Source organism: Anomaloglossus baeobatrachus, chromosome 9 (genome assembly GCF_048569485.1).
Source record: "Anomaloglossus baeobatrachus isolate aAnoBae1 chromosome 9, aAnoBae1.hap1, whole genome shotgun sequence".
NCBI lineage: Eukaryota > Metazoa > Chordata > Amphibia > Anura > Aromobatidae > Anomaloglossus > Anomaloglossus baeobatrachus.
This window is the reverse complement of record NC_134361.1, coordinates 121,905,347-121,928,696: the sequence shown is the minus strand read 5'-3', so window position 1 is coordinate 121,928,696 and position 23,350 is coordinate 121,905,347. Positions and strand designations below refer to the sequence as shown.

Genomic DNA, 23,350 nt, shown 5'->3' with positions numbered 1-23,350 from the left:
AAGTGCCACGGGAAGAGGTCACAGGCCAACAGGCAACACCAACAGGCATGGGACCTAGTCGTGCTCCCTCGAAGCGACAGCGGTGTCCAGAACTTTGGTTTACTACAGTTGTCGGTGTCAGCATTATTGGACTGAGTGAGTATGCAAGTGACCCTTACCATCCCAATGGCACACTCCCGTCACCTTCACCGAGTCCCGGGGCATCCCCCCTACCTGTGGAGGGGTTAAGCACCTGGCTGCCCGCACCATCGCCACCGGGTACTCCCAATCGCAGCGGTGGTACTCCACCTTACCACGCACCACAGGAGGTGTCACGAACTTTCCACACCATCCCTTGTACATACCCCCTTTATTGAGTGGCCACACGACCCCCGGGTCTGGACGCCCCTCGAGCCACCGTGGATCCGGATCCGAGCAGCCCGACTGCTGACGTGGGGCGGTACACATATTGTACCTGACAGGTTCACTTTAATAATGTAAATGCACTTCACAAGTACAAACGCTCTAATTTACAAATGGGACACCTAGTTTGATTTAAATGTATGGACATGACGAATTGGCTGTTAGCCAGCAAGGTGCTCTAATTGTAACCTTGTCGCTGGCATCTTATACAAGCCTTATCTTTGTGCATTTAACTCTGCATCTGTATTGAGGATTTGATGTTCTTTTCAGTTTTACTGATGGTATTATCAGCGACTACAAAAGGAATGGTCCTGTAGTTGCAGTTGTCCTACATTAGGGCTCTGTCCTTTTCAATCATAGCTAAAAGTCTTGGCACCCTTGAAATTGTTCCACAAAATGAAATATTTATCCCAGCAAATTATTGCAATTACACATTTTGTTATACACACGCTTTTGTAATTTGTGTGTCATTTCAAACAAAACTCCAAAAATGTGATGAATAAAATTGTTGGCACCCTCAACTTAATATTTGGTTATACACCCTTTGGAATAAATAACTGCAATCAATTCCATCCTATAACCATTGAAAAGCTTCTTCCACCTCTCAACTGGAATTTTGGACCACTTTTCTTTTGCAAACTGCTTTGGGATTCTGATTTTTGAAGGGTGCCTTCTCCCAACATCAATTTCAAGATCTCTCCACAGGTGTTCAGTGGGATTTAGATCCAAACTCATTATGGCCACTTCAGGACTCTCAGGCACTTTATTTTTATCCATTTCTGAGGGCTTATTGAACTATGTTTGGGGTCATTGTCCTCCTGGAAGACCCATGACCTAGAATGTAAACCCATCTTTCTCACATTGGACACTACATTGCAACCCGAAATCCTTTCATAATCTTCAGATTTCATGATGCCTTATGCACAGTTAAGGTACCCAATACCAGAGGCAGCAAAACCGCCCCAAAACATCTTTGAACCTCCACCATATTTGACTGTAGGTTCTGTGCTCTTTTCTTAGTAGGCCTCATTCTGTTTCCAGTAAACAGTAGAATGATGTGCTTTACCAAAAAGCTCTATCTTGGTATCAGCTATCTACAACACGCTTTACCAGAAGAAACTTGACTTACTCACATGCATTTTGGCAAATTGCAGTCTAGCTTTTTAATGCCTTTGTGTCAGCAGTGGGGTCCTCCTGGGTCTCCTGCCATAGCGTTTTATGTTATTCAAATGTCGACAGTTTGCGCTAACACTGAAGCACCCTAAGCCAGCAAGACAGCTTGATTTCTTTGTAACTTGACTGGGGCTGTTTATCTAACATCCGTACTATCATGCATTGCAACCTTTCATCAATTTTTCTCTGTCATCCATGTTCAGGGAGCTGGCTTCAGGTGTGACTTTCATATTACCCATACCACTTACTTGCCATAGGTGAGTTTGAACAAGCAGCTGCTTTTTAATGCATGTCCTTTATTACCTGTCTTTCTACACTAACATTGAATGTAATCCTGCGGGGCTGCGGCTTTTCATCCTACCACTACGTCTTTATAGGAGTTGTGACTTTCACAACCCCTATAGGTGAGTGCATTCAATTTTTTATCTACTGTTATACCAGATAAGACCCTATTGCGCTATTTTTCTCCACAGTCAACTCATTCCACTGCAAAAATCTTTAGGGACTAGTACTTCATTTTGTGGAACAATTTCAAAGCGGTCAACACTTTTGGCCATGACTTCATATGTTAAGGGACAAATGTAAATAGCATAGTATGCTCATCGTTAATAATTAAACGTTTCCTAAGCAAATTTAAGATATGGGGCTCTTGGTTATTATGGATAACAAGAGAGTTATGTTGTCCTATTGATGCATAAATCTTTACAAATTCAAAGTTAATTTTCTTGTTTTCTATTGCACTGCTCTATTATCTGACATTAACATTTTCTGCAATGCAATTTTAGAGATATGTAAGCTACAGCTGACAGCTCACAAATCACAGCAGTCGGCCAAGCACCGTATGGAATTTTGGAACACCAAAGAGTTCAACATCCTCATCATAGCATTGTTTGTTACTTGTGAAGTATCCAGGATACATAGTACTTGCCTAAAATCCTAGAAGAAAGAGGAGGCTATTGATATAAATAATTTGTATAGGGACCAACATAATCCACAGCACTGTCAGCTTCGAATCTTCTTTGCCCATGTTAACCATAAGCATATACTAAGGAAACACATGGGAGGGAGCATATACAATTTATATAGCCACCAGGCAATGTTTGCCTGTGCCATCCAGCATTGGTCTTCTCAGTTACTTGTTACAATGAAACAATAGCAACATATTCAGTATTACATCCAGACGTATGTTGTATGCATGTGTATCCATTTACCTCAATCTCGCATGAACTTTAACTTTAGTTTGTTGACATTTTTGTGGCAAAATATAAAGCCAAAATTCCAATAAAGAAAATTAACCGAGGTAGACTAATGTTTAGATTTGAGTGAGCCAAAAAGGCATATGTTATTCTGAACATGCAGATACTTATTTTGTGTAGAAAGAATAATGAAGATGATGAACCTTCAAGATGTGCAGTATGTTACATGAAAGATTCACCAAAGAACGGGTTACAATCCTCCAATGACATTTCCTGTAGCTGAAGATGAGCTATAGTGCATCTGTGTACATAAAATAGGGAGTTACCTTTCTAAAATATATCCATGAAAGGAATGGATGAGGTCTCTCAGCTCCACGCTTCCCCATTGTCTGCTAAGCAGCAGCGGAGCATTTGCTGGAAGCCCTTTAGAGCTGTTCATGGTTTGCTGTAAATTAACCCAGTGCCCAAAGGTCTCCTACCTATTAGTTATATCTTTTCACATCAGAAATGGATGGTGCATTTTGAATTATGGAAAAACTTTTGCAACTTTAAATGTGTCTAAGTGCCTCAGAAATTTCCAATATAATTTTCATTAAAAGTAAAAGTAGATGCCTTAGGTAAGAAAGTTCTACAATGCCCTATATAGGGAAAGAAAATGTATTTAAATGATTTTGATCTGAAAAGTACATCTAAATGAACGGACAGAGTAACAAACTTCTGCCCCCCTGTGTAATAGTACCGTCAGATCATAATGATCACCCACAGTTACGTTACCCCAGGCCACCCTGTTTAGCAGAATTTAAAGAACTCCCAGGTTTTCTTATTGCAAAAAGTTACAGGGATCTGGACTGCACTGCAGTTCCCAGGCTGTATCTGTATCTACACCAGGTAGTATTAGAATACATTATCTGACATAGGACTAAATCACTTTGAAGTGTAACTACTTGTGGACTGATACAGAGTTATAACCGGCTGGGCAGTCCACTGTACGCTACACTGTAAAATGTCAGTGCATGAGATCATGCAGTTGTGTGGTGGGGAGCTGTCTGTAAAGACCTCCATATATATTAGAACAATGGTTGCCAAATCCACTGATATAGATGGTCTGGCCGACAGTCTAATGTTTATTGGGACTTATGGTTGGAGAAAATGTCAATCAGGTGTGTTTGGTTTTAGACTGCAGATTACACTGTCCTACCGGAGATGAGCCGGTAGCTGACATGTTAGCCATTGGCTTCCTCATAGAGAACACAGGAGAGGTCAACTAAACGATCGCTCATACGTATAGGAAATTCAGCAGAGATGGATTGTTCGGCCGTCAGCCAACTGATGTCTATGGCCAGCTTTAGCCCCAACCAGACTCCACACAGAAACGTTAAAGTGTAACCATCATTTTAATTTATATTTCATAAATCAACAGTACACATAAAAATAACCAGCTCTGAAATGTATCTTATCAGAGAATTTGCTTCTTTCTCTGCTGAAATGAATTAGTCATTAACAAAATCCTTCAATTCTGAGGTAAAGTCTGTATTCAGTGACGACTTTCCCATTACTGAGATAGGAGATCGCAGTTACTATTGATACAATTCTACATAGACTTGAAGATGGAGGAGCAAGGGGCAGAGGGCAAAGCGAGGGGCAGAGGGCGGAGTGAGGGGCAGAGGGTGGAGCAAGGACACAGCAAGGTGTAGTGGGCGGAGTGAAAGGCAGAGGGCAGAGCAAGGAGCGAAGGGCAGAGCGAGGAGCGAAGGGTATGGTAGGGAGTGGGGCAGAGCAAGAGGCGGAGGTGCGAGAGGCAGAGGGTGGAGCTATATGCAGAGGGTGGAGCTATAGGCAGAGGGCAAATCTAGAGGCAGAGGGCAAAGCTAGAGGCAGAGCGCTTCCCTCCGTTTCCTTCTATATAAATATTATATTATCAGTAGCAGCTCTCATCTCCTATCTCAGTAATTGGAAAGTCTTTACTGAATACAGTTTTTAACTCAGAATTGAGAATTTTGATGACTTTTTCTGGCAGAAAAAGAAGCAGATTTTTCTTAAAAGATATATTACAAAGTTGCTTATTTTTATGTACCGTATATTATTGATTTAATAAAATTTTAAACAAAGCATACGCTTTAAATACAGTTTATTACCATGTTTACCATCCTTATCACTGTATACAGCAGTTGAACGAGCTGTTGTGAATACAGATTTGGAAGCATAAACAGTGCTTCCTCCTCTGGGCCCAGCATGATGTCATAGCTCGGTGTAGGAAAGGTCTAGGTAACCCTGCTATGCTGCCAGTAGGATAAATATTCCTTGTTACAAGGGCTAATAATTCCACCAGCGGTACAAGGTAAATCAACAATAAAAGTAATCTATTGATATGTTAAAATGCCTTCCAAAAGCTCTTTTAAGATCTTATAGGGGGCACAGTGAGTAAAATAAATATAAAAATAGCTAACAAAAATGAGAAAAAAAAAAGCATAAATAAATTAACCAAAATTAAAAAAAAAAAAAAGGAGACAATGCCAGTTCAATCGAGAAAAACAATTTCTGAGGATAGAGCAATGCAAAATCCTATGTGGCTGTAGTAAAATAAAACAAAAAGGTAAAAAAAATACACATATCCTATTTTTCATTACATTTTTCCACAATATCAGCCTAAAAAAAGCCACACAAAAATGTCATAAGCCCCAAGTATCATGAAAAATGGAGAAAAAAAAAAAAAAAAAAGTACATCCTGTGATCAGTGGTGCTATTGGGCCTGTGAGGCGAGTGGGCCCAGTGCCAGCACCATCAACAGGCGCCCCTGCCCGTCATCTCATTTTCAACGGTATGTATCATGGATGCTGATACAGTTGAAAGCAATGATGGAAGAGGGAGCAGTCCACTAACCCTCCCTCTTCCATCATTCTCCCTCAGCGTCTGACATCTCTCCTGCATCACTTTCATCACACCCGCTATGCCACGCAGTGAAAAGGATCAGAACTCTAAAGCTGTGTGCACACGCTGCGTTTATGCATTTTTGGGTGCAGTTTTGTCACAAAACTAGATGTTTAGCCTTATGCCAGCAAAGTCAATGATAATTCTGAAGTGTTGTGCACATGTTGCTTATTTTTCCCTTGCAGATTTGGTGCAGAATATAAACTGCAGCATGTCAATTCTTTCAACTTCTTGCCAACATTTTTCTAGGCCAAATGCATGAAAAACGCATGGAAAAAAGGCATAACAAAGCACTGAAAATGCAGCAAAAACATACTGCAAAAAAAGTGTATTTTTTTTTCTACCAGCAGATGCAGATTTAGGGCTCAAATATCTACAACCTAATACTGTGTGTGTACATAGCCTAACTGAGGAGACCGGAGCAGCAGGGGAACAAGGGAAGTCATTTTTTATATCTATATTAATAAGTACATTGCAGTGGACATTATATTAAATTAAGTACTATGTGAGGCCCATAATAACATATGGAGAACTAAGTGGGATTCATAATAACATAAGAAGGACTTTGTGGGGCACATAATATGATATGTAGGACTATATGGGGTCCATTATACTGTATAGAGTGCTATGGGGGGGTGCATATACTATATGGAAGGACGTGTAGGGTCCATTATACTGTATGGAAGGCAATATGGGTGCCATTATATGGTATAGAGGACTATATGGGGCCTATTATACTGTATGGAAGCTATGTGAGGCCCATTATACTATATGGCGGGCTATATAGAGCGCGTTATACTATATGGAGGGCTATGTGGGGCCCTATACTATATGGAAGCTATATGGGTGTAATTATAATATTTGACAGGCTGTGTGGGAGTCATATTATTTGGAGGGCTATGTGGGGGCTATTATAACATTTGAAGGGCTATGTGGGAGCCTTTATACTTTATGTAGGGCTATGTTGGGCCTCTTATGCTGCATGCAAGCAATTATACACTGTGTGCAGAATTATTAGGCAAATGAGTATTTTGATCACATAAGCCTATACAGCATGGAGTAGGACAACATGTATAAAACGTATTGAGAGCCAACTACCAATTAAGTAAATCAGGTGAAGTGTATCTCTGTAATGAGGAGGGGTAGTGGTGTAATGAAATCAACACCCTACATATAAGGTGTGCATAATTATTAGGCAACTTCCTTTCCATTGGTCAAATGGGTCAGAAGAGAGATTTGACGGGCTCTGAAAAGTCCAACATTGGGAGATGTCTTGCAGAGGGATGCAGCAATCTTGAAATTGCAAACTTTTGAAGCGTGATCACCGAACAATCAAGCTTTTCGTGGCAAATAGGCAACAGGGTCGCAAGAAGTGTGTTTGGCAAAAAAGGCGCAAAATAACTGCCCATGAATTGAGAAAAATCAAGCGTGAAGCTGCCAAGATGCCATTTGCCACCAGTTTGGCCATGGTTACTGGAGTATCAAAAAACACAAGGTATGCCATACTCAGGGACATGGCCAAGGTAAGGAAGGCTGAAAAACTACCCCCTTTAAACAAGAAACATAAGATAAAACGTCAAGACTGGGCCAAGAAATATCTTAAGACCGTTTTTTCAAAGGTTTTATGGACTGATGAAGTGAGAGTGACTCTTGATGGGCCAGATGGATGAGCCAGAGGCTGATCAGTAAAGGGCAGAGAGCTCCACTCCGACTCAGACGCCAGCGAGGTGGAGGTGGGATACTGGTATGGGCTGGCATCATCAAAGATGAACTTGTGGGACCTTTTTGAGTTTAGGATGGAGTGAAGCTCAACTCCCAGACCTACTGCCAGTTTCTGGAAGACAACTTCTTCAAGCAGTGGTACAGGAAGAAGTTTGTATTGTTCAAGAAAAACATGATTTTCATGCAGGATAATGCTCCATCACATGCATCCAACTACTCCACAGCGTGGCTGGCCAGTAAAGGTCTAAAAGATTAAAAAAGAATGACATGGCCCCCTTATTCACCTGCTCTGAACCCCATAGAGAACCTGTGGTCCCTCATAAAATGTGAGATCTACAGGGAGGGAAAACAGTACACCTCTCAGAACAGTGTCTGGGAGGCTGAGGTGGCTGCTGCACGCAATGTTGATCGTAATCAGATCAAGCAACTGCCAGAATCTATGGATGGTAGGCTGTCGAGTGTCATCATAAAGAAAGGTGGCTATATTGGTCACTAATTTTTTGGGGTTTTGTTTTTGCATGTCAGAAAGGTTTATTTCTAAATTTTGTGCAATTATATTGGTTTACTTGGTGAAAATAAACAAGTGTGATGGGAATATATTTGATTTTTATTAAGTTGTCTAATAATTCTGCACAGTAATAGTTACCTACACAAACAGATATCCTCCTAAGATAGCCAAATCTAAAAAAAAAACCACTCCAACTTCCAAAAATATTAAGCTTTGATATTTATGAGTCTTTTAGGTTGATTGAGAACATAGTTGTTGATCAATAATAAAAAAAATCCTCTAAAATTCAACTTTTCTAATAATTCTGCACACGGTGTATAGTGTGAAGGTTTGCAAGGAATCCATCATATTGTGTGGAGGAATATAGGGGAGCCATTATACTGTTTGGACAGCTATGTGGGAGCCATTATACTGTATTCAAGCAATTATACAGGGCTATGTTGGGGCTCTTATTCTGTATGCAAGCAATTATACAGTGAGAAGATGTGTGTGGTCCATCATTTGTTCGCAGGGCTGCTTGCGGGCTATTATGCTGTTTGGAGGGTTGTGTGGTGACCATTATACAATTTGCAGGACTAGTGAGGGGATGTGTTGGGGCTAACTATAGTGTGGAGAGGTGTGGGAGATACTATACTTTATCAACGCCCATTATATTGTCACCATAATTTGCCGTGAGAGTTGAAGGGGGTACAATAGGGTTATCAATCTTTGAGTGTGGAGGGTACCTTGGAGGAAGTCTCTGTGAGGGTGTCATACTGTGTTTGGGGTGGTGAACTTTTGCTGGCATCAAAGTTAATGGGTGCAATGCAAGAAAAATCTTGGGGCTTCAATAGGAAGAAAATTGCTTTGCAAGAGCTTCAAAGTTGTGAAATTCTGTGACCTTGCCAAGTATTAATTTTGTAAACATTTTGTAGATCCACATTACATAACTTGCCATAACTACATAACTAGTTTTGTAGTTTTTTTACTCCTAATATCTCTTTTACAAAATATATATTTATAAACTGTAAAGTACAGCTATTTTTCCTTTCACTGTAATTTTAAATTGCCTACTAATAAGATATTCTCACCAAAAAAAAGACTACACAGATATGCAAGATTTGGGTTTATGAAAATTGATTCAAATTCAATAACTGACTGATTTAAAGAAAAAAAAAAATCTACTTTTAACCATCATGTATGGATTTTACATAAAACGTGAGTGAAATTAAAAACAAGGTCAACAAGAAAAATGTTTATTCTAGTCAAAAATATACATCACACACAATATTATATATAAACATTTATTGAACATTAATTCTGCAACTTAATTGGAAATTAATTCATGCGCCTTTTCCGTTTCTCTTCAAAGTTTCCCTTGATAGATTTCTATTCTGGAAGGCCAGCAGATCTTTTCTATGAAGCAACAATCAATAGTCCCCCATCATGTTCAGGTTCCATCTACCTTGGTATCGTCCTTCCTTCTACTTAATATCCCAATGAAATCTTTCTCCTTGCTCTTTGCAAACAGCACCAAGATTTTCAGTCACAATGGGAATGTAAAGAATGTAACTTCAAATTCATCAGGCAACCCAAGGCTTTGAAATGTTTTAGAATGTTCTACTCCAGGGGTGGGGAACCTCCGGCCCGCGGGCCGTATATGGCCCGCCATGCCATTTCATGCGGCCCCCGGACAGATTCCCGGGGGCGGCAGTGCTCGAGCCATCTTGTGGGCCGCAGGCACTTTAAATCCGCACATGTGCTGCTGTGCTTACTAATACGTTCACCCGCTGGCCAGTGCCAGCGACAGAGGACTTACTTGTGGGCGGGTTTAGTGCACTGTGTTGCCCGCTCTCTGCCCTCGGAGCTGCATGCCCGACCCCGGCCCTTGGAGCTACGTGCCCGCCCCCCAGCCCTCGGAGCTGCGTGTCCGGTGCCTGCTCTCCAGTGCTGCTGTGTGTCCAGCACCAGCCCTCTGCTGCTGTGTGCCCTGTCCAGTACTTTGTGGCCTTCCTCCCCTCAGTGCTGTGTGCCCCCCAATGCTGTGTATCACACCAGGTTTGTGTGTCCCTTCCCCCCCCCACTGATGTCAGGGCTCCGCAAGTGATATCTGTGCCCCTCCAGTGGTGCCTGCGCCCCAGCCCCTCTTGTGTGGTGCCTGCTCCCCAGCCCCTCGTGTGGTGCCTGCGCTCCAGCCCTTCTTGTGTGGTGCCTGCGCCCCAGCCCCTCTTGTGTGGTGTCTGCGCCCCAGTCCCTCTTGTGTGCTGCCTGTGCCCCTCTTGTGATGTGTATGTCCTCAGCATCTCCTGTGACTTATACATCACAGGAGGGGCTGGGGGCACATGCATCACAAGAGGGGCTGGGGGCACATACATCACAAGAAATATACATCACAGGAGGGACTGGGGGCATATACATCACAGGAGGGATTGGTGGCATATACATCACAGGAGGTGCTGGGGGCATATACATGTCGCCAGCCCCTTGTGTGATATATGTGCCCCCAGTGTCTCCTGTGATGTATATACAGCAGTCCCACTGTCTCCTATGTGTTATATGTGCCTCCAGTGTCTCCTGTGATTTATATACAGCATCTGTTAAGTGATGTATATGATTTACCAATCTTATCACAAAGAGATGACTGCGCTCCAGACCCAGACAAATATGAAAAAGCAGCGGTGAGAAGGAACATGATTAGTATCACCAAACATCACAGCTGCACCAAAGAGAAGCAGCTCCGGCCGCCACAGTAAGGGTAAGTTAATTAATTGTTTGACCAAATATAGCAGGGTTATTTTCACATTGATAATTTTGTGTGGCCCCCGAAGGTTGGTAGAAATTTCCAAATGGCCCCCGGCTGAAAAAAGGTTCCCCACCCCTGTTCTACATGATAGACGTAAATTTGAGATTTTGTTGTTACCTGAAAATTTGTTTACAACTTCTTCATAAGAATCCTAAGCGCTTTTCTCAATAGCTTTAATTTTTTGTTTCAAGAAAGTTGCCCTTCTTGAGTTTCCGAATATCCAAACCCACAAAAATGCCTTCCTTCAGTTTTGCTTCAGACAGTCCCTAAAACGTGGAACACATGTGCTTAAAAGTCTCTCTTTTCAATAGAGCTTTCACAAACTGCTTCATAAGTCCAAGCTTAATTTAGAGTGGTGGCAGGAGAACTTTAGTGGGATCAACTAAAGGTTGCAAAAATATTCTTGTTGGTCAAATTTTTGGCTCTAGTGATGACTCCTATCCTGGCTGTCCCATTCACACAAAAAGCAAGGATACTTTGTGAATTCTCCTTGCTGCCCAAGGAGCAAAGAGAGAACTTTCAAATAAGCAGATATTGACCATTCTTGATCCTCATAGTTATGTTTCTTGAGAACAAAGTCTAAAATCTCATAGCTTTCCACTATTTGCACAGAATGCCTTACAGGTACTGAAGCATACTTGCTGCCATTGTGCAGTAGCAGCTTTCAGACTTTTTTTTGGATGAATCAATAAAGGAGTCTCCACTTGCTAAAATTGTACAAAATGTTAGTTTTCCATCAGCACAAGAATATCATGTCAATACACTAGAGCACCGTATGAGAAAAGTATCAAAAGATTTCTGTTCTCTGCTTCTGTGTCAAGAAAAACAAGTACCAGGAGCCATCAGGTTCATTTTCTTTAATCTAGAGTCTAAACATTCTACAGAATGTTTAGGAATGTCCAAGTCCTGACTAATTCATTTAATTGGAGCTGTGAAAAATTTGTAACCAATGTAATGACAACAATATCATCAAGCAAGTCACGCAAAGGGGTCAAAGAATGGTGCAAGAAAAAGCCAGTGTTTGTGTGTGATGGAATTTCTTCGATATTTTTTTACTAACTTCAGCTATCGGAAGCATACAAAAATCACTCCTTACTTTTCAAACTATTTTACCCTTGCAGACCTGTGTTATTAAAAGGGTGTGAGTTTGAATTAATAAGAAGCTGCATCTGAGAAACAGAAAATCCTGAAGTTCTGGAGACAACGTGAATGTGGCTCAGTCAAGGTATCATGAAGAAGACAGTACTTTATGGCTTTATAGTACAATTCAGAATTGTTGCACAATTTACCCTATTACTTAAAGTTAATGAAAACCTACAGATACCACCAAGCTGGACAATTGTTTCTTGATGTGGGAGTCTTTGTGAACCTAAGTGTTTCTTATTAGACCATTATTTGCAACCGTGCACTGAGAATACCCACATATTTCCAAGACTCTACCGATAAAATTGGATTTTGTTGTTTTGTTGTGATAAAAGATGTTTTGTTCTTGGCTTTGTGAGATGGTGATTCGTTATATATTTGTGTCAACCACTCAGTTGGCCTATAGGTAGCTAAATTCTAACTGATCATGATAAACCTACAATCTGATTAGCTTGACCTGCTTCTCATACTGCTACAGTTTGTGTTCCAACATAATTACTTTCTTTTTCTGTAAATGAGGGGTACTGCCATGGGGGCTACGTGTCACTTCATATGTTAACTTTTTTTTTTAGACATCTGGGAACAGGATATGATGAACTTATCATCTGGACATGCTGTGTAGTAAACTGTTCATTTAGCAGTAGGGTCATAAGACTGCTAAATGTTGCAATTAAGTGATAATAATATGATAATTCATGTAATGTGAACAGCCAAGAGAAAATTGATTTCCTTGACATCGGGATCACTGAATGGTACATAGGAAGGGTGAGTATATGATGGTATAGCATAAAGAAATGTACAGCAATTTAAATAAGTATTGAACATGTCACAAATTGTAAAGGTGATTTTAACATGAAATTCACATTGGATATCAGTTAAAAATGATCCAATCCACACTGAAAAAGAAATCAAAACATAGATGTCCATTAATTATGTATAATAATGAGAAATGACACAGGGGAAATTTATTGAACACTTGAAGAAAGAAAGGTGTAAAAAGCCATTTAAAGTCATGACACTAGCTAAAATCTATCAGTAATTAAAAAGCAATCCTGCCATTTAATAAAAAATATCTGGTTCAACTGATGGCCTATAAAAAAGGTGTTTTATTACCAAGGTTGCAATCAAGAAACATCTCATAATGTGTAAAACTAGTGAGCTGTCTCAAGATCTTTGCAACCTTATTGTTGGAAAACATAACTGATGTCATTGGTTGCAGAAAAATTTCTAAACTACAGAAGGTTCCAGTGAGCACTGTTGGTATCATAATCAGGAAAAGGAAAGAACATAATTTCAACATAAACCACAACCAGGTGTTCCCTGCAAAGTTTCAGGGCGAGGAGGAAAAAGAGTTATCAGGAGAGTTGTCCAAGTGCCAAGGACCAACTGTGGAGAGCTACAGAAATACCTGTAATCAGCAGGCATAGTTGTTTCAAAGAAAACAATAAGTAATGCACTCAAGCTCCATGTCCTGTAAACACCACGCAAGACACAACTGCTGAACAAAAAGCATGTTCAAGCATATTTACGTTTGCTCAACAACATTTAGAGAAGCTTATGAAATACTGGGAAACTATAGTCTGGTCAGAAGGAACTAAAATAAAACTCTTTGGATGTCATAATTCACGCTATGACTGGAGGCCAAAAGGCACTGCAATATCACTGCATACTAACAGTAAAGTTTGGAGGTGGGAACCTCCTGGTGTGGGGCTGTTTTTCAGCATATGGCACCGGCTAACTTCATATAATTGAAGGGAGGATGAATGGACAAATGTACCAAGACATTTTTGATAAAAATCTGCTACCATCTACCAGAATGATGAAGATGGAATGAGGGTGAACATTAGAGCAAGACAGTGATCCCAAACACATATCCACAGAGACTTTTAATTAGTTCCAGAGAAGCAAAATTAAGCCGCTAGTATTGTCCAGCTAATCCCCTGACCCGAATCCAATAAAAAAATAATGAATGAACTAAAGCTCAGAGTTTACAGAAAGTGCCAATGGAGCATTCAGGATTTGAAGAGTGTTTGTCTGGGAGAATGAGTTTAAATTAAACCTCAGCAATGCATTTGACTAGTTTTTCCATAAAGGAAGTTGTCATCACCAACAAAGCCTTTTTAACAAATATTAATTACATTTAAACACATAAATTTAAACACATTAAACACATAATTTAATTAATATTAAATTTCAGTAAGAGTGTCCAATACTTTTTATAATAGGGTAAGAGCAAAAGAAGAACCGCACTCTGTCCGCTGTGCTGGATGTCGTTTATTCAAAACACGTGCAGGGTGGAGGGCTGGAGACACACTGTGAGCTGGCTCCTCAAAGACGGACCGTCTTTGAGGAGCCAGCTCACAGTGCGTCTCCAGCCCTCCACCCTGCACGTTTGACAGTAGGAGAACAACGATCTGAATGGGCAGGGAGCCGGGGTAAGCTAGTAACCATGGTACACATCAGGTAACTATGCAAAGCAGTTTCCATAGTTACCCGATGTGTACGCTGGTTAACAGCGTACGCCGGCTCCGGCACATGTGCGCCGAGAGCTGGGGTAAGCTAGTAACCATGTTACACATTGGGTAACTAAGGAAAGTGGTTTCTATAGTTACCCGATGTGTACCATGGTTATCAGCCTACGCCGTGTGCGTAGTGCCGACGTGTGCCGGGAGCCGGGGTAAGCTAGTGGTTTCACACATCCGGCTTTTGTCCACTTTGCCGGATCCGGCGCACTGCCGTAGACTGGTTTTAGACGTCCGTGTTTTAGGTACATGTGACATCCGTGTTTGCAGACGGACCGTGTGACTTTTCATGACCCCGTACACACACGTGCAGGCATCTCCGGCAGAACAGATGTCACATGTATCGCACACTGATGTGATCTGTGTGACATCAGTGTAAAACATACCGGAGAAAATATGGGTCTTTTTAATAAAAATATTTTCTATATTTACTTCTCTCCAGCGATGCTGTCTCCGGCTCTGCTGCCTCCCGCTCCTTATCGCCGCTCATTATACTCACTGAATATTCAGTGTCCTGTGGAGCTGGAAGCGGGAACAGCGCTGGGGACATAAGTGTCGGGTACCGCATCGCTGAGTGAGTATACAGCAGAGAGTGTGTGTGTGTGTGTACATGCATGTGCGCTATGTGTGTATACATGCATATGCGCTATGTGTGTATGCGCGCGGTGTATCCATGTGTGTCTGCTATGTGTGTATATGTGCTCAGTGTGTGTGTGTGAGTGTGTGTGTTGATAGGCGGTCAGGAGCGGGAGGCAGCAGAGCCGGAGAAAGCAGGTAAATATGAAAAATATTTTTATTTCACAGACAAGTGTTTTCTCCGGTACCTGTCACACGCATGCAAACACGGAAGTCACGCGTATGACAATAACTATGCGTGTGACTAGTACCTGATTAAACACGGACGTCTGAAAGCAGCCATACCCTGTGTACAGTACAGTGGCCGCGCCGCAACTTCCTGGTCACATGCTCCGGTCACATGACGACACGTGATCGGAGCTTGTCGCGCGGCCACTAGTGTACACAGTGCATGGGAGCACGCCGGATCCGACAAAGTGGAGAAAAGGTAAGTAACTATTCAAAGCGACAGTGCTGACGTGTGTTGGGAGCCGGGGTAAGCTAGTAACCATGTTACACATCGGGTAACTAAGGAAAGCGGTTTCTGTAGTTACCGATGTGTACCATGGTTACCAGCCTACGCAGGCTCCGGTACACGTGTGACGGGAGCCGGAGTAAGCTAGTGGTTTCACACATCGGGCTTTTCTCCACTTTGTCTTGCCGGTGTGGGCTTCCGGGGGTGCAGCAGTCACCTGGGAGTCGGGGCTCCGTGTGGGTTCGGGGAATACGTGGGGGGGCGGGGCCACTGTGTGAGGGGGGCGGGGCCTGGCCGAGCGGCCAATGCATGCAGGGGGCCAGGGCGAGCGGCCAATCCATGCGGGGGGCGGAGCGGCCAATCTGTGCGGGGGTGGAGCCGAGGCGAACGGCCAATGTGACGGTTGTCACTGTAGTGACATAAATTTGGTGCAAGACAGACAGAATAAGGCAATTATATATTTTATTTTTTTTAATTTAAAAAAAAAATACACATATTTGGTATTGCTACATTCAGAAATGTCAAATATAAAATAAATGAATCTGATAGGTAAACAGCATAACAATACATAAGCTGCGGCCACCACCAGTGGGCTCTTATACAGTGTGTCCACCCATATCCTGTCCACCGCCATTAACTTGAGAACAGCGGCAGCTATAGGCATAGAAGTGGTGTTTAGGAACAGTAAAGTAGCCATGCATTATGCAATGAAACCACCAATAGCGCCACCTGGTGGAAAACACCGGAGTTAGCATTTTTTATTTCGAAAACGGAACGAGATAGAGAAAAAAAGTGAATAACAAAGTTGTAGGGCATCATCAATTCAATACGAACCGACACCTTGCATACAGAACAGGATATGCGTGGACACACTGTATAAGAGCCCACTGGTGGTGGCCGCAGCTTATAGTCACCAAATCTGATGACAGGTTCCCATTAAGTCTCAAACACACATTGAGTATTTTCTCCTGGCAGATTTGGTGCAGATTTAAATCTGCGGCATGTTGATTCTTTCAGCGTTTTTTTCTTCAAATTTCACCCATGGAAAAAATCTGCACCAAAAGCATGCTTTAAAAACGCTGCAAAAACATGTCTTTTTACAGCTGCATTTGTCCTGCTAAGAGATGCAGAAATACTTTATGTGCACATACCATTAATGTGGGTCTTAATTAATATATAAGGATTTATTTCTAACTCACCACACTTTCACCTTCTCCTCTCCATTTTTCCTTCCAATACATATCAATGTATGCTTCCTACACCCTAGTCTAATATGACAGGCAGTGGAGTGCATGTGAGGAGTGCATGAGTGATCCAGAGCCCATGGGGAACTGTGCTGACACAGGTGAACATCTCTACTTCTAAGATCTGCTGTTTGGGTCTGTTTGCGACATGGAGACGAGCCATGTTACTTGGCCCTTTTTTATTATCAACATTTAGTTGGAGTATTCCCTGTTCTACTGCTTGCCATGTGATTGGCATTCAAATATGCTTATTATTTTGGGTCCACATTGGCCTTCCTGTACCAGTGCCCTTTGATATATGGTATGCAAGACCCCACTCCACCCCATTTTAACATAATTCCTTGAGGAACTGACTTCAGTTGAGAGGTGGTGGTCCCGGTCTTATTTACACTACGTCTTGGCCTGAGTGACAGTTTTGCTGTGATATTTACTGTATTAGTACATTCTCTGTGGCTCATTGCAGTGTACTTTATACATGGGGCATACGTGCTTGTATTTTTCATGCTATCACGGTCATGTTTGCATGAGAGCTGTATTTTGTGTTTGTGACCCTTGCTGGCATTAGAAGAATTGCATGCAGATGATGCAATTTTCTGTGACCGCGCTCTTTATATTTATATCTATTTCATCACGCCTCAGTTGTGATTTATATTAATAAAGTTTTGGCTCAAAGAAATAAGCGCAAATTACTTGTATGCAACCTCTGTTTTTCATATTCCCCCTATGTTTTCGCTTTTGATGTCTGGAATGTGAAATCCTCCCTATCCTTTGGAGATTTTCACATTTCCACCCTAATCTGAAGGTTTTTTCCTCCATAGACACTGTTGCCTAATATTATAAAAATGAACTTGGAAGCAAAGTTAGACAGTTTTGAAGGCTATATAGGATTTTAGAAGCCAATGTAATCCTTAAAAACTGCTCTAGCAGTGAAGGAAAATGGAAGACAATGTTAACTCGTTCGTTATCTTAGCCTTTTTTCTCCCAATCAATAAAGTTATATTAAGCTGAAAACAATCAATTTGAAAATTACAAAATAGATATTGACTCTAGACTGACTGGTAAGAAAGAAACTTCTGTAAGGCCCTGTGTGAACAGTGCAGTTTTTGATGCATTTTAGGGTGCAGTTTGTTGCCCTAAACTATATGCATTTCCTTCTCCAACAAGTTTGAGAATTCAGAAAGGCTGTGCAGACGTTGCTTCTTTTTTGCCTGCATTTTGGGTGCAGAAAAAAGAAGCAGTATGTCCCTTCTTTTTGCGTTTTCCCTGTGTTTTTTCCATTAATTATAGTGAAAAATGGCAAGGTCAAAAACACACCAAAACGCGTAAAAAATGCATGCTTTATGCGTTTATTTTGGTTAGAGGTGCGTTTTTCTGCCAGGGGCCTGGGGGGCGGGGGGCATGGTTTTAATGAAGAAACAAAACTGCAGTGTGCACACTTGGCCTAAGAAAGGCAGTGTCTAAAGCAGAGGTCTCAAACACGCAGGCGGCAGGCCGCATGCGGCCCCTCAGGCTGCTTCGTGCGGCCCCCAGGCCCGTGCCCCTGATGACTATCGCGGCCAGTGCAGGGGCCGCCCGCAGCCACTGTCTGCGCTTCATGTCAGATGATTGAGAGCGCAGCACCAGCAAAACAGAGTCCAGAGAGCTCAACTCTGCGTGCACAGCGCCGGCAAAACAATCATCTGACATAAAGCGCTGCCAGGGGCACGGGCCTGCAGACAGCAAGAGGCAGAGATGAGGCAGACGAAGGAACGGGGCACAGGTGAGAAGAATGGTGTGTTTTTTGTGGATTTTTTTGTGTGTATGTGAAGGATGGAACATTAACCCCTTAGCGACCTATGACGTACTGGGTATGTCATGGCTCCCTGGTACTTAAGGACCCATGATGTAGTCAGTACGTCATGGCGAGATCGCGGCTCCGGAGCCCCGGTGGCTGCGCTTTGCAAATACATTAGATTCGGGGAGGAGGGGACCTCTGCCTGACCTCAGGAGGGGTGGTGTCTCCTCCCCGGACCTATGGAGGCTGTGATTGGCTGAACGGCGTTCATCAGCCAATCACAGCTACTGTAATGTTTTAGCCATTGAAAATGGCCGAAACATTGAAATCCAGCCATAATCAGTGCAGCTATAGCCCTGCTCATTGGCTAGAGCTGGGTGACCTCTGTTTCACCCGCCCCCAGCTCTGATTGGAGAGACTGGCCTTGTGACTGATCTCTCCAACCACTGGGGCTCTGGGGCCGCAGACCGCTCCCCTCAGCTTCACTCCGGCGTCTGCGGAAGCTGAAGAGATCGATCGGTAAGTCATAGCAACTGCCCCCTTTCAGCCGCCGCCGCCACTGCCCCCTCCACACATTACTATAGGATGGGGATAAGACTGGGGACATTACTATAGGATTGGGACATTAGGATGGGGACACTACAAGGATGGGCACAATACTATTGGATGGGGACATTACTATAGAATGTGGACAAGGCTGGGGACATTAATATAGGATGGGGACAAGGTGGGCACATTACTATAGGATGGGGACAAGGTGGGCACATTACTATAGGATGGGCACATTACTATAGAATGGGGACATTTCTATAGGATGGGACAGTACTACAGGATAGGGTCATTGCTACAAAGGGAGAAGGATGGGGAACATTACTATAAGATGGGGACAAGGATGAACACGTTACTACAGGAAGGGGACATTACGATAAGATGGGGACATTACTATAGGATGGGGACAACGATGGACACATTACTGTAGGATGGGGACTAGGATGGGGCACAATCATAGACTAGTTTCAGTTGAATTTAATATCAGAATATCTCCTATACAATTTAATTCCTATAAGCTTCAATGAGAGTTTTCTAATAGCAAAGAAGGGTCACACACAATCCTATCTTCACATCTTTACATATCAGATGCTGATGTGCAGGTGTAGCGCCCAGGGGGGAATCAGCCAAGGGTTCTCGTACCTGAGTTACTCGTCACAAGGCCGGGGTGATGGTCTGGGATGTCGCGGTGGCCTGCCCAGCTTCGTGCCCCAAGGTGTACACCAATAAGGAGGGAGGATGATGGGTATTGTAGTAAGGAGATTGTCGTGACGCCTGTGGTATGCGGCCAGAGTTTAGCTGCCGCTGCTGTCGCTGTTCTCCGGGGCAGATGGTAATAGCAGCTGGAGATGGTATTGCTCCCCACAGGCAGAGCGGGCCCTGGAAGGGATGATGAGGGGAGTAGTGATGGCGATGGCCTTTGGCGCTGAGGTACGGGGCGGCAGCACCGGTAATAAAAGTCCAAGTCAGATGCTGCGGTTTCAGGTGTCTTTACTCACACTTTGTGCCGCTCGCCCGGGTAGTACTGGTCACCCGCTGTGATGTGCCCCGTTGACCTCGGATAAGTTAGAAGAACGTCCTTTGACAGAGTTGCCTTTACAGCCGTGGGAAACTCAGCTGAGTTCTCCGCTCCAAGCCGCAGGCCCCATGAAGAGAAGAGAAGAAAGCGGTGATGGTGTCGTGTCCCAGAACTGGTGTCCCGAGTAGACTGACTGAAGATTGTGTGAATCTGCTACTACTTCTTCTACCCCAAGTGGGACCCGCCCCCCAGATGGCTGGCTTCAGTGACCGGGAAAGTCCCATGCCTCGTGATGGCCACCCTCTCTACCCTTAGCCACCCCCCCCCCCCTCCCGTGAGAGGGCTCCTAAGCTATATGTAAAGTGTGAATGTGGAACATCAGTGATTAGCTCCCTCCTTACCCGAGGTGAATATTGCACCTTAAATAAGATGCAATACTCTGTGACGACTGGAGCCTCAGGGGCGCGCCTCAGGGTCATCAAGAAAACTACAAGGGGCGATGGTGAATCTTCCAACTACAAATTCAGCTTGGTTGGAATAGACAACATTGGGGACCATTGCTTGCAGCCTAATTGTGAGGGTATTTTCAATCTAATATAAAAAGCTGAGTGTATGTATGTATGTATGTGTGTATGTCCACTAAAGGAATCCGCACTGTCGCATTTACAATCACAAACTTTTGCACAGACTTCACCTGTGACTCAGGGAACATCATAGACTATATTTTGACGGGAAAATTTAATCCTGATTTAATTACAGTAACTCTCCAAAGAAACTTGCCTCCATTAAAGTCAATGGAGCTGCGAGCCAAAGGTTATTAATAGCAGCTCTGATTGGTTGCTATAGGAACAAAGGACATTCATAGTATAAAAAGCTTATGTGTGAGGTAATAAGAGGTCTGTGAAGAGACGGATAGAAACAGACAGACATAAGCACAGACAGAGTAAGAGGCAAACAGGGAAAGAGACAGAGAGAGAGACACAGACAGACAGAGACAGAGGCAGACAAAGACAGACAGGGAAAGAGACAGTAAGAGGCAAACAGGGAAAGAGACTGGCAGGGAAAGAGACAGAGACAGACAGACACAGACAGGGAAAGAGACAGACAAGCAGAGAAAGAGACAGAGTCAGGGAAAGACACAGGGAAAGAGAGAGAGACATACAAACACAGAGAGACAGATGGGAAAAGAGACAGATGGGAAAAGAGACAGACGGGGAAAGAGACAGACGGGGAAAGAGACAGACGGGGAAAGAGACAGAGAGATAGAAAGACAGGCAGACAGGGAAAGAGACAAACAGAGAGATGGACAAAAACAGACAGGGAAAGAGACGGGGAAAGAGACAGACCTGGAAAGAGACAGATGGGGAAAGAGACAGACAGGGAAAAAGACACAGAGATAGAGACAGACAGGGAAAGAGACAGACAGAGGCAAACAGGGAAAATGACTGGCAGGGAAATAGACTGGCAGGGAAAGAGACAGAGGCAGACAGACACAGACAGGGAAAGAGACAGACAAGCAGAGAAAGAGACAGAGACAGGGAAAGACACAGGGAAAGAGAGAGAGACATACAAACAGAGAGACAAACGGGGAAAGAGACAGATGGGAAAAGAGACAGATGGGGAAAGAGACAGACGGGAAAAGAGACAGATGGGGAAAGAGACAGAGAGATAGAAAGACAGGCAGACAGGGAAAGAGACAAACAGAGAGATAGACAAAAACAGACAGGGAAAGAGACAGACCAGAAAGAGACAGGAAGAGAGGGACAGAGACAGGCAGACAAAGAAAGAGACAGACAGAGAGACAGACCGGGGAAAGAGACAGACCGGGGAAGAGAGAGACAAGCAGACACAGAGATAGAGACAGACAGACAGAGACAGAGAGAGACAGAGACTGAGACAGAGAGAGAGAGACACAGAGACATAGACACAGACAGATACACAGAGACAGACAGGGAAAGAGAAAGACAGAGACTGGGCAGACAGGGAAAGAGAAAGACAGACAGACAGAGACTGGGAGAGAGACAGAGACCGTTACTATCCCGGGCAACGCCAGGTACTACAGCTAATTCTTTGATAATTGTTACTCAGCTCAGTATTATACAGGCAGATAACTGGAAAAATCTAATTTGTGTTTATCTGCCTTTTGGAACTGAATCAGGCAGATTTTCATTCAACAAAAACTGAACAAATACCTTAACTACGACCTTATTCCTGTATTTTACCTAGACTATTGCTGGAATCCCATCACTACTGGAGATCTTAGGTAGAAATATTCCAATTACCTTGAGAGTAAAATGACAGTATAAAAGTTCTCACATCTAATTCTTAGATTGCAGCTCTTGAATTACCATGTACACTGGGTGCAGACTTATTAGGCAAGTTGTATTTTAGCGGATTTTGTTTTTAATATTGATCAACAACTATGTTCTCAATCAACCCAAAAGACTCATAAATATCAAAGCTTAATATTTTTGGAAGTTGGAGTGGTTTTTTTTTAGATTTGGCTATCTTAGGAGGATATCTGTTTGTGCAGGTAACTATTACTGTGCAGACTTATTAGGCAACTTAATAAAAAACAAATATATTCCCATCTCACTTGTTTATGTTCACCAGGTAAACCAATATAACTGCAGAAAATTTAGAAATAAACATTTCTGACATGCAAAAACAAAACCCCCAAAAATTAGTGACCAATATAGCCACCTTTCTTTATGATGACACTCGACAGCCTACCATCCATAGATTCTGTCAGTTGCTTGATCTGAGTACAATCAACATTGCGTGCAGCAGCCACCACAGCCTCCTAGACACTGTTCTGAGAGGTGTACTGTTTTCCCTCCCAAGAGATCTCACATTTTATGAGGGACCACAGGTTCTCTATGGGGTTCAGATCAGGTGAAAAAGGGGGCTATCTTATTATTTTTTCATCTTTTAGACCTTTACTGGCCAGCTGTGGAGTAGTTGGATGCATGTGATGGAGCATTGTCCTGCATGAAAATCATGTTTTTTTGAACGATACCGACTTCTTCCTGTTCCACTGCTTGAAGAAGTTGTCTTCCAGAAACTGGCAGTAGGTCTGGGAGTTGAGCTTCACTCCATCCTCAACCCGAAAAGGTCTCACAGGTTCATCTTTGATGATACCAGCCCATACCAGTACCCCACCTCCACCTTGCTGGCATGTGAGTCGGAGTGGAGCTCTCTGCCCTTTACTCATCAGCCTCTGGCCCTTCCATCTGGCCCATTAAGAGTCACTCTCATTTCATCAGTCCATAAAACCTTTGAAAAATCAGTCTTAAGAT

The 23,350-nt window shown here is 43.0% G+C and overlaps 1 protein-coding gene across 1 annotated transcript in view; it reads right to left on the bottom strand.

The window, feature by feature from the left end:
• Positions 1–23,350, bottom strand: part of AR (androgen receptor) — a 1,201,765-nt gene that overhangs the window by 598,034 nt on the left and 580,381 nt on the right. The gene's annotated exons all lie outside the window — the stretch shown is intronic.